Source organism: Condylura cristata, unplaced genomic scaffold (assembly GCF_000260355.1).
Source record: "Condylura cristata isolate star-nosed mole 26May11 unplaced genomic scaffold, ConCri1.0 scaffold00043, whole genome shotgun sequence".
In the NCBI taxonomy this organism is placed as follows: domain Eukaryota; kingdom Metazoa; phylum Chordata; class Mammalia; order Eulipotyphla; family Talpidae; genus Condylura; species Condylura cristata.
In genome coordinates this window covers 4,737,384-4,752,001 of record NW_004567144.1, presented here as the reverse complement: position 1 = coordinate 4,752,001, position 14,618 = coordinate 4,737,384, and the positions used below count along the sequence as shown (strand labels likewise).

The following is a 14,618-nucleotide window of genomic DNA, read 5'->3' as shown; positions in this document are numbered from 1 at the left end:
TGTATATTTACTGTATTAAAGTCCCTTTTCATTAAAGTTTTATATGTTTTGTCTTGTTGCAGCGGATGGCAGAACCCACTTAGAGTAGGCAGGTTTGGGGCTTCAGGAGTGTCCCTCTCTCCCTGTCCTGTAACAATGATTCTTCTGTTTTACTGCTGGGGAAGATTAAAAAGTTCTGTAATATTACAGTGTCAGACAAACCACAGGTCTTATCCCTTTTGCCTCATCTGAGTAAAACCATAGGTCAATTCATGAATCAAGTATCTTAGAATTAATAGTAAGGCACAGCTGATATCCCCAAAGCTTGTTTACTATGCGTTCCCATATTTATATTCCCAGATTTTGACAAAAGCTATGCAACTTCTGTCATCAGACATGGTCCAGATGGAGGGGAAATGCCCTCAAAAATCAGAATTTCCACGCTAGCTCATGGTATGACCCCTTCTGTATAGTCAAAATATTCCAAGCAACCATAAGTTTTCTACTGGACTGCCTCAGCCTCATTAGGTGCTGCCTGGCTCAGGTGAGCAAGCGCTGCCTCAGGATGGGAAAGTCCTCTTAGAATCAAAAATATTACAACTGCCTGATTAATAAAAACAATTATAACAAAATTAATATTGTAAGATGAGGCAATACTAGAATATCAGAATTCTTTCACTGCTTGGATGAGAACCCAAATCCCATCTCTCTATTATCTCACTACCCTTCTATTCAGTTTCTAAAGAACTGCTTAAGTTTTCTATTTAGTTTTCAAATAAGGAACTTCACCTAAATCCTCTATTCAGCTTTTGAGGAACCTTACTGTATCTCTTTGTTACTGACTTGTAAGAGAATCACTCCACCCTAGCCCATGACCTTCTCTATCCTTCATCTCTCCACCCTAATCTTTGACTTTACTTTATCCTCTAAGATGTCTTAGTAAAAATCAATGTCAATTCAAACCCAAACTGCTCTCAGAAAAAAGACTGTCATCTTAGCTCCATTCATATGTTAATTGATCGCCTAAAGTGTATACAAGAGACTGCCGAAGGCTGAACAGGAAGACTTGCTTGCACCCAACTCAGATTCTTGTGTTTTCCTGGTGCCAGCTCCCCTTTCTCCCTTTTTTCCCCTTTTAAGAATCTCCCCTTGCTGACGCCACTCCCACCTTGAGACCGTGCCTGTTCTGCCCCCCAATAATCCGTGATCGGGGAACAAAGAATCTCCAACCAAGATTTAATGTCTTGCCAGTGCTTTACCCTGTCAGTTCCCCCACGGAACTCCATTTTCATTAGCTTCTTAGCAACTGCCCTAGTTTCAGACCAGACCTGATCCTTTTAGCATAACTTTTCAAGTGTCAGAACATGGAGGAAAGGGGATAAATAGTCAAATGTATTTGACTGTAGAAAAATAAATGAGAATTTTTTTCTCACCTTGGGAATTTGGAGAAACAGACCATCACTCATCCTGTTGTCCTGTTAGCTAAGTTCTAAATTAGACTCATGATAAACAAAAATAAAAGTCATTTGAGTCAGGGTAAGGAAAAGTTGGTCTTTAGTGTTCCTTCCACAGGAACACTTTTAGGGTAGCTTTTTCCCCACAGAGTCAGTTTTATCTAGTCAGGCATTCCACCTTAATAGCCTTCATTAGAACAGGTCCCACAGCTCAAAGAAATTCATAGCATAATTCAGCTCTGGTAGGCAACCAACTCAGTGTATTCACTGAGCATCAGCTGTCTTTTTTCATCTAGGAAAAGACATAAATAGCAAACATAAGGATGATGGACATATGGCAAAGGCACTACCACATTCTTTGACAATAGCTTTCCTTGAATTTCCCAGTCAGGATAAGTTTCTTTCTCCTCTGAATTTCTACAGCAATTATTGCCTAAACAACCCATCTTCCCAGCCTTCTCTGGGCAACATCCAACATCTCTGCTCAAAATGACATCTCAGGACAACAGTACATCTGAGGGGGGATTGTTGAAGGAGTGCAAAACTCTTAGGTAATTTGCATATGAAGCTCAGCTCCTTATCTGTGTACAGGGAGAGGCACCTATATCGCTTCTATTTGCATTTCTCTACCAATAGTACTGGTATATGTGGTCTGCAGATGGGCTTTCAATTCATACTGATGGCTGGTGACCTAGATGACAAAATATAGCTGGACTATCCTACATCTGAAATAAAGCCCCCACAGCAAACCCACTGTGAAAGGGAGAATTCAGCAAAAGTCCCAGGTATTTGGGGGGGGGGGCTGCTTTATACAATTAACTCATTTATTCAGCCCACATGTTTATTAAATGGATTCTCTACTGTGCATAACTTTGAAATTCTCTTTAATTCTTTACTTCAATAATCTATCAAAAAGAGGGCCCTCCCTGGTGTCACAATGGATTTAAAGCATAGCAGTATGAAGCTTTCCACAGCCACTGCAGCACAAGTTCAAATCCCCTGGCCAGAGAGGTGACCCAGGTGCCATGGAAAGCCTCTCCTGTCCCACCCACTGCTCCCCTCAGCAGTGTATTTCAGTCTATCCACCTATTCTGTTCCCATCTCTATCTCTGGTAAATCCTCTCACCCCACCACCACCTCTGGCCTTACCCCAGTTCTTGCATGCATAAATAAATAAGATCTTAAATAAATAATCAAAAAGAATTGAAAACAGGATCTTGAAGGTGTATTTGCACACCCATATTTACTATGCTGTAATTCACAATAGCCAAGAAGTGGCTAAATGTCCATCAAATGTTTACCAATGGATGGATAAAGAAAATGTAGACAGATACACGTGCATGTATTTGAGAGAAATAGCTATGATTAAGCTTTTTCATATGCTATGGCATGGATGAACATAGAGATCTTTCTGTTAAATGAAAGTAGCCAGGCACAAGATGTACTACATGACTCCACTTATATGAGGTAGCTATAATGGTCATACTCATAGAAATAGAAAGTACAATAGTGGTGGCCAGGGTCTGGGGGAGAAGGAAGTAGAGAGTTGTTTAATGGAGTTTCGGTTTTGCAAGATGAAAATATTCTAGAGATTTGTTGCACAACAATTTGAATATATGGTTTTTAAATACTAAAAATTAAAATAATATTTTTAAAGTTCTCATGATTTTTTTTAAGATTTATTTATTTATGCATACAGAACTGGGGGTACAAGCCAGAGGTGCTGGGGCAGTGAGAGGATTCATCAGAGACAGGGTGGGGAGCAGAACATGCAGATCAAGGAAGTACACGGCTGAGGGGAGCAGTGGGTTGGTCAGGAGAGGTCTGCCAAGCCATGTGGGTCACCTCCAGGGTCAGGGATCGAACTTGCGCTGAAGCAGCTGCGGCTAGCTTGCAGTGCGGTGTCCTAACCCATGTGCTACCAGGAAGGGCCCTAAAATTATACTTTTTAAAAAGATTGGAAGAGGCCTACTTGGTGGTGCAAGGTGTTAAGGCCCAGCATCTTGAAGCTGTTAAACCAGCCACTGCAGCATGAGTTGATCCCCACCAGGAAACTGACCCACATGGTGTGGCAGATCTCTCCTGTCTCACCCGCTGCTCCCCTCAGCAGTGTATTTCAGTCTATTTGTGTCTTCTGTTCCCTACTCTGTCTCTGGTGAATCTTCTCATCTTCCTGTACCTCTGGCCTACACCCCAGTTCTTGTGTATATTAAAAAAAGGGGGGGGAGGCTCTGGGAGGACAGGAATTACAAGAGAAAGGCAAATATTCTAGGCTGTTCATCACCTGTATGAGAAAGGAGTGTTTATGTCAGCTTAAGGATGTAGCATGATACTATTAGGATCACCCACAGCTCCCCCACCCCTCAGCACCACTACTGTCCATGATCTCTCAGGTACCACTATGAGCAGTGCACTGCTAGGAGGGATTCAAAGAGTAAAAACAAAAAAGAATGTTAGAAACTTGCAGCCTCATGGCAAAGGCAGGATTTATATAAAAAGGAATAAAAAATGCGTATCTCAGAGAAAATAGATTATGTGGGAAGCAAAAAGAAACTAAGAATTGAGAGCCTGTTACAGGAATTGTGCAAAGTACTTTGACATATCCTATTTCAGCCTCTCAGTAGCGCTGAGGTACCTATCAAAGGAGTTTAGAGATCTTTGATGTGTGTCTGATGTCGTTTTGATGATATGTTGGGTTCAGTGAATGGGGCTCTTGGTGAGTTACCTCTGAGGAAAGTTTCAGCAGAATTCCCCTTTCAGTAGCCCAAGACAAGTTTAACCAGAGGATGAAGACATTTGCACAGACACAGGCAGGAGAGGGTTACATATTAAAAGGATGGGTTTATTAGTAAACAAAGAGAAGACACAGACAGGTGGGCCAGAAGAGGGTCTTGTGCAGTGCAGAGACTGTACAAATATAATGTTCTTTTGGGAAGGGTTCATTCCTTTGTGGAATTGTTATCTATTGTTCAGTTAATGACTTTTAGGGGGTATAAGGAGTGATAATTCTCTATAATGGTCCTCAAACTCCATATCCATGTCTCTGGGCCTCAGGACACTTTCTATAGCAATCTGCTTTTTCTACAGCCATAGCTACTTTAACAACTATGGTCATCATTTTTACCACACCTCCAGTTTTTCCTTCTATGATGCCCCATCCCAGATTTTCTACTCTCAGCATTGATCACACCTCTCTGTTAGAAACTGGAAGAGGCCCAGAGCTACAGAGGTCAGCACCTCAGAATGCTCCTTCCTGGGTTTGTCTGGTGGCCCAAGGGTTAAAGTCTTAGCACTATCAAGCTATCACCAGCCATTGAGGCCAATAGTTCAATCCCCAGCCAGGAAGCTGACCTACATGGCACAGACCTCTCCTGTCTCACCCACTGCTCCCCTCAGCTATGTATTTCATTAGATCCACCTGTTCTGCTCCCCACTGTCTCTGGTGAATCCTCTCACTCCCCAAACCTCTGGTCTACACTCTAGTTCTTGTATCGTTTTTTTTTTAAGATTTTTTTATTTATGCATACAGAACTGGGGTATAAGCCAGGAGGTGCAGGGGCAGTGAGAGGATTTACCAGAGACTGAGTGGGAAGCAGAAATGGCAGATGGAGGAAGTACATTGCTGAGGGGAGCAGAAGGCAAGATAGGAGAGGTATGCTGCACTATGTGGATCACCTTTGTGGCTGGGGATCCAACACCCACTAAAGCACCTGTGGCCAGCTTACAGTACTGCACCCTAACATGTTATGCAACCAAGAAGGGCTTAGTTCTTGTATGTTTAAATAAAAATAAATCTTTCAAAAAAGGCTCTCTTCCAAGTTATTCATTCTTAACCTTGGATTTCGTTTCTTCTAAATCTCCCAATCTCCTCTGACCAATCATCTTTCACATGTACAGTCTGCACAATGGTCAATTTTCTCCTACCTTGGAAGCACAATATTAAAGACCCAATAACAATGAAGACAGGAGGCAGCTCAAAGTGTAACAGGGTGGTCCCTAGGAAAAGGTTAAGTTCCAGGTTCCCTGCCCCACCCAGAAGGAGGGTGGAGCTGAACAGTGAAAAAGGAGAGAAGAGAAGAAAACAAGGAATGTGGATGGAGAACAAGGAGACCTGAGGACACCACATGGAGCAGCAATGTGATGAAGAAACCATGCTTGTTTCCTGACCCTGGACTGGCTAAGACAGATGTGGGTGAGATACCTGTAGGGAGGTGACTGTGGCAGTGTTTATACTGATTTTGATTTTGCTCTTTTCCTCCCAGATTTGTCTGGCCATTTCTGACCCTTTTCCATGGGTCCCCGCCAAAAGGTGATTTAGTCTAGTGGCAGGTTTTCAGGCCTTGCTTTGGGCCAATCCCTTTTGGGTTGACTTTTGCCCACGAGGGGATGGGTAGCTTCAGATGTTTGATTTAGACATTACATTCTTTGTCTTCTGTATTGTATACTCACTGTATTAAATTCCCTTTACAGGGCCCTCCCTGGTGGCGCAGGGGGTTAAAGCACAGCACTAAGAAGCTTAAGCCACTTCCGCATGAGTTCGATCCAGGTCTGCCCCCTGCCCCGGAGGAGATCCACATGGCGCGGAGGAGATCCACATGGCGCGGCAGACCTCTCCTGACCAGCCCGCTGCTCCCCTCAGCAGTGTATTTCGTTGATTAGCCTGTTCTGCTCCCCTCTCTGTCTCTGGTAAATTCTCTCACCCTCTGTATCTCTGGCCTGTACCCCAGTTCTATATGAATAAATAAATAAATCTTTTTTAAAAAAGTTTTGTATGTTTTGTCTTGATGCAGCAGATGGCAGAACCCACTTACAGCAGGCAGGTTTGGGGCTTCGGTGGTGCCCCACTGACTTTAATATAGTGAGTATACAATACAGAAGACAAAGAACGTAATATCTAAATCAAACACCTGAAGCTACCCATCCCCTCGTGGGCAAAAGTCAACCCAAAAGGGATTGGTCCAAAGCAAGTCCTGAAAGCCCGCCACAAGACTAAAGCACCTTCTGGCCAGGACCCATGGAAAAGGGTCAGAAATGGCCAGACAAATCTGGGAGGAAAAGAGCAAAATCAAAATCAATATAAACATTGCTACAGTCACCTCCCTACAGGTATCTCACCCACATCTGCCTTAGCCAGTCCAGGGTCAGGAAACAAGCATGGTTTCTTCATCACCTGCTTGCTGCTCCATGTGGTCCTCAGGTGTCCTTGTTCTCCATCCACATTCCTTGTTTTCTTCTCTCCTTTTTCACTGTTCAGCTCCACCCTACTTCCAGGTGGGGCAGGGAACCTGGAACTTAACCTTTTCCTAGGGACCACCCTGTTACAAAAGTACTACTGTTTCCGAGACTCACCTCAGGTTTTACCCTTTTCTCAAGTCTGAGTCTGTTAGACTGGAACTCAGTAACTTTCTGAAGTCAAAACAGTTCAGCAGATGTCCCCCATTTTTATTGACTACTTTCTGAACTTCCTTATCTACTTAATAGGGGGGAGCCTTTTCACACTGAAGGCTGACTTTGAGTCTAATGAAAAATGACCTCAGGACACTTAGGGGCTAAAGCCTCCATGTGAACGCTGTACGAGCCCCACCGAGGGGACAGTATCCTGCTGGCCCATCAGTAGCCACCACAAGCAGACTGGGCACTTCCCTCGCATCCTTCTCTCCAAGGGCTAATGGTTCTGGGGTCCCGTATAGGCTGGGACTGGGACAGAGAAAGTACCGGCAACCGGCACTGTATTCACAAACAGAAGAGCTGCTGGACCTCCATACACGCACACCTCATCCCACCCTCAAATCCCTTCTATCTAAGTGGTGGTCATAAGGCAACCATCCTGGGAATGGGAAGACGCCTAAAAAGGGGGGGCGGGGGGGCTCGCCTGGGGGAGGGTTTCTCAAAAAAACAAATTATTACCGGGCAAAGCGCTAGTTATCCCGCGCGGTTCAACCGCAGCTGGCAGAGCCTCCGGGGCGTCTCTCGTTGGGCTTAGCAAGCTCGGCTGGTTTGGCGCCACATCCGGGCGTGACCCAGTCCCACCCCGTTGGACGCAGTCCCCATTCAGTCCACAAGCCTTCTGGGAAATGGAGTTTTAGGGTCCGCCTCTCAGTCCGCATGTCACAGGCTCTAAACTACACCTTCCGGTAAGCGACAATGACTTCATCCAGATCCCCTTTTATTTACTGGTTTGGGGATGCAAATCTCTGGACTGCCATTTTCCCCAGTAGGACCTAAATAAACATAATGAGGCTGTAGAGAAACTTGTAGTGTTAGAAAAATGGAGGCGATAAAAGAAAATTAGGATGTGAACTAATTAGGGTTGCTGTGCCACCATATATTAGTTTGCATTCTCTAGAGTTTTACATAAATGGTATGGTAAAATATATTCTTTTAAAAATCAGATTACTGAGATTCACATACAATACAATTCACCCATTTAAGTCATATAATTCAATGAGTTTTGGTATGCTACAGTAATTTTTTTAATTGTGGTAAATATATATAACAAAACTCGCCATTTTAACTATACAGTTCAGGGGCATTAAGTACATTCACAATGTTCAGCCACCAATATCTATATATTTCCAAAACTTTTCCATTACCTCAAATAGATAATGTTGTGGACTTATTAAGCAATAACTCTTCATTGTCCCCTTCCCAAACCCCCTTAGAAAACAAACTCTATCTCCACGAATTTGAATATTCTTATCTTTTATCAATTAATGGACAACTGAATTGTTTCCAAATTTTGACTAATGTGAATGAGGCAGCATCGAATGTTGGCTATATAAGGATCTAGTTTTGTTGATTTTCTCTACTGTTTTGTTTTCTATTTCATGATTTCCACTTTGACCTTTGTTATTTTTTTTTAAAGATTTACTCATTTATGTATACAAGAACTGGGATACATGACACAAGCTATGCAACCTATGTCGACAAACACCATATGGATGGAGGGGAAATGCTCTGAAAAATCAAGCTTTCCATACTAACTTATGTTATGACCTCCCTTTTTTGTTTAATCATAATATCAAAATATTCCGAGCAACCCTCAGTTTACAATTGGATTGCCTTAGCCTTATAAGGCCCTACCTGACCCAGACAAGCAACCACTGCACCAGGGTGAGTAAATCCTCTTGAAATCAAAAGTGACTTAACAACTGGCTGACTAATAAAAGCAATTGGCTGTTATTGCAAAGTCTCTTTTACTGCCCGGAAGGAGGAAAACCCAAATCTCATCTCTCAACTATCTCACCTAACCTTCTATTCAGTTTCTAAAGAATCACTCAAACTTTCTACTATCTAGTCTTTAGATATGGAAATTCACCCAAGTCGCCTATTCAGAGCTAGTCAGGTTTTCTACCTTGTTGACTTCAGGAAATTCACTTAAACTTTCTAACAAGGTTTCAAAGAACTTTACTATAATTTGATTTACAAGAAATTTCCTCTTCCTGCCCTCACTTTACTTTACCCCTTAGGATGTCTCAATATAAATAAAAGCCGTTAAGTAGTAGATAAGGTTTAAGGGACTTTATTTTGGTTAATATTCACTGTGGTAAATATAGTAATATTAGCCTTAAACTTTGTAAATCTATGTACCTAATTTACCCTTGATAGACTGATTTTTTAAATGTTATAATCTCAACTAAAAGTCAATACTACCACAGACTGTTCTTAGAAAAAGATGATAGTGATCTCTCAGCCCAATTCATATGCTAATGTCATCCCACTGCTTGCTTGAAATGTATAAAATAAACCTCTGCTGAAGCCAGAGCAGGAAGACTTGCATCCAACTCCTGATTCCCATGTTTTGCTCGCGCCCCCTTTTCCCCTTTTTCTAGGAATCTCCGCTCGCCAACGCTGCTCCCACCTTGAGGCCCTGCCTGTTCTGCCCCCAAGTAATCCGTGGTTGGGGACAAAGAGTCCCCGACAGGTACAGGTCAGATGTGAAGGGAGTGAGAGGATTCACCAGAGACAGAGTGGGGAGCAGAACTGTATTTCAGGTTAACTGAAATACACTGTTGAGGGGAGCATGGGACAGGTCAGGAGAGGTCTGCTGTGCCACATGGGTCACCTCCCTGGCTGGGGATTGAACTCCTGCTGTAGTGGCTGCAGATAGCTTTATAGTGTTCCTCTTTAACCAGTTGCGCCACCATGGAAGTCTCCTTGACCTTTGTTATTTTTGTTCTACTTTGTTTTTTATTTTCTCTTCTTTTTTGCTGAAGTCATTGTTTTGAGGCCTTTCTTCTATTCTAATAGTTTTTTAATATTTTTAAATTATCCCTCAAAAAAATTACCCCCTAACTATTGCTCTAACAGAATCCCATAAATTAATATGTTGTGGTTTTGTTTTCATTTTCATTCAGCTCATATCATTTCCTAATCTCCCTTTTGATTTCTTCTTAAACCCGTAGGTTATTTAGAAGTGGATTATTTGGTTTTTAAACATTTGAGGATTGCCAGGGAACTTTCTGTCATTAATATGTGATTTAATAACATTCTTTTTCGATAATTTATTATTTATGTTTTGTGACCTAGAATTTGGTCTATCCGGGTAAATACTTGACTGTGCACTTGAAAAGAATGTGTGATTTGCTGTTTTCTTGTGGAGTTATCTATAAATGTCAACCAGGTCAATTCGGTTTGATATTGTTCACATCTATCTCCTGGCTCTTCCCTGGATCTTGCAAGTATTTGACTAGACTTCAGAAATCCAAAGTTGTTACCTCAGGCAATTACTGCCAGCTGAATACATCTTTTTTTTTTTTTTAAGATTTATTTATTTACGCATATGGAACTGGGGTACAGGCCAGAGGTGCAGGGGCAGCGAGAAGATTCACCAAAGACAGAGGGGGGAGCAGAGACACCTGCATAGTCTCAGGTGAGCAGGAGAGCTGCCTCTGCTGTTTTGCAAGGGGAATGATTTGTGAAAAGAAATACCCCCTTAGTCACAGGTGGGCAAGAGAGCTGCCTAATTTGAACAGTATTAAGAATAAATAAACTTCTATAAATACCCAATTGCAGATTATTTTGTGGATACAAGTTTCAACTCTTTAAGTTTAGAGGTAAAATTTATGTCATTAAATAAACTAATTTTAAGCTTATAGTTTGATGCCTTTTGATAAACATAAGAACCCATGTAATTACTACCACAATCAAGACATACATTTCCATCTCCCTCGGTAGTTTTCTCATAACCTTTTGCAGTCACTCCTTAGCTCCTGACAACCACTATTCTGCTGTCTATCACTAAAGATTATGCCTTTCTAGAATATCATATAAATAGACTTATATAAAATGTACTCTTTCATTTCCACTCATTTTGTTTCGCATATTTCTGAGATATATTCATGCTGATGAGCCTGAGTTTATCCCTTTTGATGGTTTAGTATATTAAATTGCAAGGATAATTTGTTTCCCATTTAGGGCCATTATGGGTAAAGTTGCTATATTTGTATGTAAGCCTTTTTATGGACATATATTTTCATTTACCTTGAGGAATACCTAGGAGTGAAATTGTTCAGTCATTGAGAGGTATATGTTTTATTTTGTACATTTAACATTATGAAAAACTACCAAATTATAAAAATATACCAAATAATATATCACAGTCAATATACCATTTTATCTTCTAATGTGTGAGTCCTTGTGATTCCAAATCTTAACCATCACTTAGGATTGTCAGTCTATTTTATTTTATTTTATTTGAGAATAGAAAAGTTGAGTTTACTGAAATACACTAAGAGAAGCAGCAGCAGGTAAGACAGAGTGGTCTGCTGCACCAGTATTGTCACTCTTAATTTTAGCAATTCAAGTGGGTATATAGTGATATATCATGGCTGCTAATGATTTTCCTGATAACTAATGATTTGAGCACCTTTTCATTTTATTGGCAATTCATATATCTTCTTTTGTGAAGTGTTCAAGTATTTTTTTAAATTTATTTATTTGTGCATACAGAACTGGGGTACAGGCCAGAGGTGCAGGGGCTGTGAGAGGATTCACCAGAGACAGAGTGGAGAGCAGAAAAGGCAGACTGATGAAGTACACTGCTGAGGGGGGCAGCGGGAAGACAGGAGAGGTCTGCCACACTATGTGGATCACCTCCGGGCAGGCAGGGATCGAACTCATGTGGAAGTAGCTTTAGCTTCTTGGTGCTGTGCTTTAACCCGCTGTGCCACCAGGGAAGGCCGTGTTCAAGTATTTTTGCCCACTTGTTTTTAATTTGGTTTCTTACTTTAGTTGTAAATATTATATGTTTTGGACAAAAGTCTTTTGTCAGAAATATGCATTGTGGGTATTTTGTCACTCTGATTTGTCATTCATTCTCTTAAATGGAATAGCAGAGGTGTGTTTTTTTTATGATGCCCAATCAAAATATTGTTTTAAGATTCATTTATTTATATATACAAGAACTGGGGTACAGGCCAGGTGAGGGAGGGTGAGAGGATTCACCAGAGACAGAGTGCATAGCAGAACTAGCAGATTGACTGAAATACACTGCTGAGGGGAGCAGCAGATGAGAGAGGAGAGGTCTGCTATGTCATGTTACTCACCTCCCTGCCAGCAATTGAATTCATGCTGCAGTGGCTATGGATAGCTGAAAAATAAAACTGAATATTGGGGGCCTCCCTGGTGCCACAAGGGGTTAAATCACAGCACTATGAAAGTAGCCACAGCTAGTTATTTCTTATATTTAAGAAATTTATTGACTTTGGTATAAGTGGCCATTTTGCATATAAATATTTCTGTATTATCTGATAACTTGTAAGTTCATTCTCTTGTATTTTTGTATCAATTGGAAATGATAGTTTTGTCATTACCTTGAATATATTTATACTTCTTATTTTTATTTTTCATTTAGCTTTGTCAGTTAAGACTTTCACAATAATGCTAAATGGTAGCTAATTTATCTGTGAAGGTTGACTGATTAATAGAGTAATAAAAATATATATTTGGCAATTCAGAAAACCAAAATATTTTTCTTGTATATATTTGGTCTTGATCCACACTTCTTATCTCACAGCTCACAAAATTCTTGGAAGTTCCTAAGTGTAGAGACTGAATGATGAAGATGTCTTTTATATTGCTAATGAGATAACTTTTGGGGAGGCATCTAAGGTTGGGGGCTGGTTCCCAGTAGAGCTAGCCACATGGTCAGGCCTTAAATAATAACAGTGAGACTGAAAGATGTCAGAGATAACACTAGGAAATAACCAATAGAATTTAATAACTGGGGTGGGGATCCTCCCTGGTGACACAATGGGTTAAAGAGCAACACTATGAAACTAGCCACAGCTGCTTCAGCACAAATTTGATTATGGCACAACAGAACTCTCCTGTCTCACTGGCTGTTCCTCTCAGCACTGTACTTCATAGATCTACCTGTTCTTCTCCCAACTCTCTGGTGAATCCTCTTACCACCCCTGCACTTCTGGCCTGTACCCAAGTTCTATATGCATAAATAAATCAATCTTTAAATAAATAAGTTAATAAATGACTGAATAGGTAAATGAAATAGAAATACAGTTTAGCAGTAACTAGGATGTTAAGCTTAGGAAAAGGGAGAATGAAGTTGCCATTATCAAAAATGAGGAAATGAAGAGTTATCTGTAGGGAAAAGATAATAAGTTCAAGTTTATATATTTTCACTTTTGTGTTTACAATGTGTTTCTGCTCATGCAGAAGTGTCCTAGAAGCAGTAAGAAACAGAGCATCAGGGCCTCCCTTGTGGCATAAAGGGTTAAGTCTCAGCACTGTGAAGCTATCAGCAGCCACCTGAGCATCAGCTAAATCCCCCACACATACCCCATCTGCCCCACATGGCATAACAGACCTCTCCTGTCTTCCCACTGCTCCCCTTAATAGTGTATTTCAGTAGATCCACCTGTTCTGGCCCCCACTGTTTCTGGTGAATCCTCTCACCCCCCTTCCCCCCACAAACCTCTGTCTTACATCTGTTCTTCTATGCATAAATAAATAAATGCTTTTTAAAAAAAAAAGATGGCCCTCCCTGGTGGTGCAAGGGGTTGGAGTGCAGCACTGAGAAGCTGACTGCAGCTGCTTCAGTGCAGTTTGATCTCTGGCAGGGAGGTGGTCATCCAAATGGCCATCAGGAAGTGTTTTCAAAAAAAATGCTCAGGGGGCAGGTGATTACAACAAAGAAAAAAATCATGGTGGGAGATAATCCTAACTCAGACTAACAGATCCAAAGAGCTTTATCAGGTGGTACAGAATCTTTGAATATTAGAAATAATATACTGGATTTGTGTAGAACTTTTTAAGATTTATTTATGCATACAGAACGGGGTTACAGGCCAGAGGTGCAGGGGCAGTGAGAGAATTCACCAGAGACAGAGTGGAGAGCAGAACAGGCAGATTGATGAAATACACCGCTGAGAGGACAGCGGGAACACAGGAGAGGTGTGCTGTGTATGTGGGCCACCTCAGGGGCTGGGGATCGAACCTGTACTGAAGCTGCTGTGGCTGGCTTGCAGTAGTGAATCCTAACCCGCTATGCCACCAGGGAGGGCCTAAATGGAATTTTTTTACCATTAAAAAAAAAAAAAGACTTGTCTCTCCTGGTGGCACATCACTAAGAAGCTAAAGCCACTTAAGCATGAGTTCGATTACCCCCCAGGGAGGTCACCCACATGTTGCAGCAGACCTCTCCTGACCTGCCCTCTTCTCCCCTCAGCAGTGTATTTTGTCAGTCAACCTGTTCTGCTCCCCACTCTGTCTTTGGTGAATCTTCTTGCTGCCCCTGCACCTCTGGCCTGTACCCCAGTTCCATATGCATAAATAAATAAATCTTAAAAAAAAAAAAAAAGATGTATTCAGCTGGCAGTAATTGCCTGAGGTAACAACTTTGGATTTCTGAAGTCTAGTCAAATACTTGCAAGATCCAGGGAAGAGCCTGATACATTTTGGTAAATTTTTTGATCTTTCATATAGTAATTGCCATCCCCAGTCCTATAGCAGGCAGGTAGGGGGACTGTAACTACTGAAGCTTCCCAGAACTAGAGTGGGCAATAAGAATATTATACTCCAAATAACAGAATTGTGATTTGATTGTTGTTTTTTATGTCTTAGAGAATAGTCATTGTCTCAATCTCCTGGGCCCAAAGTAGTGTACAGGGAACTTAAAGAGATCATATTTGGATGGATTTTTCCCCTTCTTTTGGCCTTTGGGAC

The 14,618-nt window shown here is 41.4% G+C and overlaps 1 protein-coding gene across 1 annotated transcript in view; it reads right to left on the bottom strand.

Moving 5' to 3' along the window:
- Positions 1 to 7,431, bottom strand: part of LOC101628968 (rho-related GTP-binding protein RhoG-like) — a 15,224-nt gene extending 7,793 nt beyond the window's left edge. The window contains exon 1 of the mRNA XM_012733911.1: positions 7,341 to 7,431. The gene's annotated coding sequence lies outside the window, so the exon portion shown is untranslated. The remainder of the gene's footprint in view (positions 1 to 7,340) is intronic.
- Positions 7,432 to 14,618: the final 7,187 nt, after the last annotated feature.